Raw genomic sequence first — 3,811 nt, forward strand, 5'->3', positions numbered from 1 at the left:
TTATTATTTTTCCAGCAAGGACACAGAACTTTAGAAGCATTAAATAACCTGCTTAAAGCCTTGCAGCTGTTATGGTCTAAGTGTGGGATTTGAACCTGGGTCTTCCTGACCCTAGGGTCCTATTTTAACCACCTGTTTTCCTTTCCCTGGCTTCCTCGTTCCAGACCCAGTATCCCCTCAGCCTCCACGTTCACTTGATCTCACCCCAGTTATGGTTTCTGGAGTTCGTTTCATTATGCCTCACTTGGGGACATAATTAAAGTGTGTATATATATATATGTGTGTGTGTGTGTATATACATACACACACACACACACATATATGTGTGTGTGTGTGTGTGTGTGTGTATACATACACACACACACACACACACACACATATATATATATATATATATATTTTTTTTTTTTTTTAAGGTCTTTCTGAATTTTTCCTTCCTTTTGCTCCAGATATTGAAACAGTTTCAACAAGTAAAGCAACTCTGCCTATGTGATAAAGATAAAGGAAAACACTTGACAAGGTACCCTTGACCTCTTCCCCACTTCCCTGCACAATGGGGAAATCCTGCTTTGGCCTCAGAGCTCCTGTCCCTCTGCATCTTTCCCTGGGGGACAAGGAGCAGCCTGGCCCCTCGACTTTGGTTGGGCCTCATCAGAGCGATGGCCATAAAACATAAAACCAGAAATGCAAGGCTGAGAGCTGCTTTGGAAAGAACCGAAAATTATTTGTGGGAACAGAAAAAACTGAAGAAAGGTGGAGGGAAACAAAATCGTGGAGTAATGTGTGATGGATGGGGAGAGGGCATTCTCTGGGGAGCTTGGGAAAAAAGAGGTGGCGAAACTTGCCAGCGAGTGATGGAAGAGACAAACATGAGGAGTAAGAGGCAAGAGGCCTTGTTGTGCTCATTCATTAGGTCTCCTCGTGGATTCAGCCGAAGACGGAAGAGATGTCCGGCAGCATTTTCATTATTTTCACGGCTGGCTTGTGTTTCTGCAAAAGTGACCCTAGATCAGGGCTGAGCTGTATGGGCCCCTGTTGCAAAGGTGCAAGACAAACCTCCTTTTAAATGAGTGCTCTGGTTCCATTTGTATTATTTGAGATTCAGTTTTACCTATTTTTTTTTTTATTGGATTCTAAAATTGGGGATGTCAGCTTAAAATTTCCCACTGGGAGCTCGGTAGTTCTTATGGACAGATTTCCCCATATGCCAGGGAGAAAAGGCGTGTGTGAAATGAATAAATCCTCCAAGGATCAGGTTTTGTTTTTATGCAATTCTCTTGAAAAATAGAATGCTTCTGTAAATGATTTCTGAAGTCCCTTTAGTGTATTTAAAATGGATAAAATTAAGCAGCTCTATTGAAGTGAATAATTATCATTTACAACGGAAATGTCACACTTTCTAAAATGGCATGCCGATTGTTGAGCAGTTACTATGTGCCAGGCATTAGCCTGCATGCCTGCAATGCAATGATAAACCTATAAAATAATCTCTGCTCTCAGGCTGAGAATCTGGGAGGGGAACAGGCTTGGAATGACAGCTCAGCTCGCTTAGTCCTAAAATAGATTAATGCATGGGGCGCCTGTGGCTCAGTCAGTGAAGGGGCAGACTTGGGCTCAGGTCATGGTCTCACAGTTCGTGAGTTCGAGCCCCGCATCAGGCTCTGTGCTAACAGCTCAGAGCCTGGAGCCTGCTTCAGAGTCTGTGTCTCCCTCTCTCCCTGCCCCTCCCCTGCTCACACTCTGTCTCTCTCTCCTTCAAAAATAAATAAACATTAAAAATTTTTTTAGATAGATTAATGCATGTGGTGGTATACCCTGTTCTGTGGTGATGGTTCCACTTCTAATAAATTCTACAGCTGTAACGTTTCCAACAATGGTTGGGTGCATAAAAGGGAGTCGGCAGAGAGTTTCAGACTTGCAAATACAATTACTCTCCCAAAGGAGTTTCTATGTGAAAAAGGTTGTTGCAGCCATAACCATAGAGTTTTATACCTAAATGACATCTAGCAAATGCAACTTTGCATATTTATAGTCAAGAAAATAAACCACATGGGTCTGAAAGAAGACCATTCCAGTGTGGCCCTTCCTTGCCCTAACGCCTGTCCCTCCGCATCCCCCTTGCTGTCTGATGCTCCAGGTGACCAGAGGCATTTTATCTCTGGCATAATTGAATGCATTATGTCTTCACTTTCCATAAACATAGGGGGAATAAATATTTAATAAGCAAATGAACTCCAGTCTCAGTTTAAATATTGCCTCCTTGATGAAGCTACCCGTGACCTCCCCCAGGCAAGAAATTTGCTCTTTCTCCAATTTCCCACTACACCTGGATACATCTGTAGTAGGGCACGGACGTGGAATTTTATATACTTGAATCTTAGTCTGCTTGGGATGCTGGAATAAAATGCCATAGACTAGCTGGCTTAATCAATAGATATTTATTTCTCACAGTTCTGGAGGCTGGAAGTTCAGGATCAAGATGGCAGCATGATTGGGTCCTGGTGAGGACTCTCCTTCCGGCTTGTAGGCAGCCTTGTCCTCGCTGTGTCCTCACATGACACAGAGAAAGTGAGCTCTGGTCTCTCTTGCCATAATGAAGGCCTCATCTTCAGGATCTCGTCTAAACCTAATCACCTCCCCAAGGCCCCATCCCCAAATACAATCACAAGGAGGGTTAGGACTCCTACATAGGAATTTGCAGGGGGACACAAACATTCAGTCTACAATAACCTGTTTCTACCACCATTTGGTCAGCTCTTCATATGCTGTGTTTGTCTCCCATGCATCTCTGAACCCCAAGTAGCCACACTGAGATATTACCCAAATAATAAGTGAATGTTTATGTAATTATGGCCTCATTGCTCCTTACAAATTTTCAGATAAATGTGACCTCACCTTCATAAATGTTCAAGTAAATATCGTCTCCTACTCTACAAATCAAATGTCAGAAAATGAGAAAGGAAGAGATCTTGAGATTTTGATTTAAGAGCAAAAACATTTAGTCTTTTTGTTGTACAAAATGCTCAGAGAGTAAATTGTAGTTGGCATGTTATAAATTGCATGGGCCTAAGTCCTGAATCTCTTCTAAGACCCTAGACATTAGAGAACACATTTTTTAGGTTCAGTCTCACAAAGTCCCCAGGACATCCGTTGGTGACATTATCTCTAATCACAGCTTTGGGGACTGAAGCACAGAGAGGCTGCATCAGTGGCTCGAGAGGCACAGAGGGATTTAACCGATATGTGGAGATTAGAAGGTATAATTCGAGTGTTTAATCCTCTCTTTTGCTCCCTGGCTTTCCACAGGCTTCAGAGAGCTAAGAACAGTTTGGAGAAGGTGACAGGGTTGGAAAAGCAGGGAGAGACAGTTTAAGCCACTCTGTCTTGTCATCTTCTGCTCAATCTTGAAGCAAATGGCCGGGCTCTGCTCCTGAATCTGGTTAGATACTGATGGGTGCAGAGGGAAGGCCTGGTGCCCTGGTGCATGGAGGCTGTAAGCATCTGGGGAAAGAGTTGCTGGCAGGGGATGCTTCTAGGAGTTCTAGGCTGGAGGTGAAGTGAAAATAATGTACTTTCAGCTCAGAGACTAAAACAAGTGAGGAGATTTGCAGTCAATCCTGGAATAAGCATCAGTGAACCCATTTAAGCGCAGATCTTTCGGAGGACAGCAGTAGCCACCCAGGAGGCCAAATTGTAAGAGGGTCTCCAGGGGATGTGAACAATATGGGGTTTGGGGCCTCTGAACACCCCGATCAAAAGGAATCTGGGCAAGAGGGGACTTAGGCAGCTCCCTCCTTGCTCTCCGAGGAGT

The sequence above is a fragment of the Felis catus genome, chromosome B3 (assembly GCF_018350175.1).
Source record: "Felis catus isolate Fca126 chromosome B3, F.catus_Fca126_mat1.0, whole genome shotgun sequence".
NCBI classification, from domain to species: Eukaryota; Metazoa; Chordata; class Mammalia; order Carnivora; family Felidae; genus Felis; species Felis catus.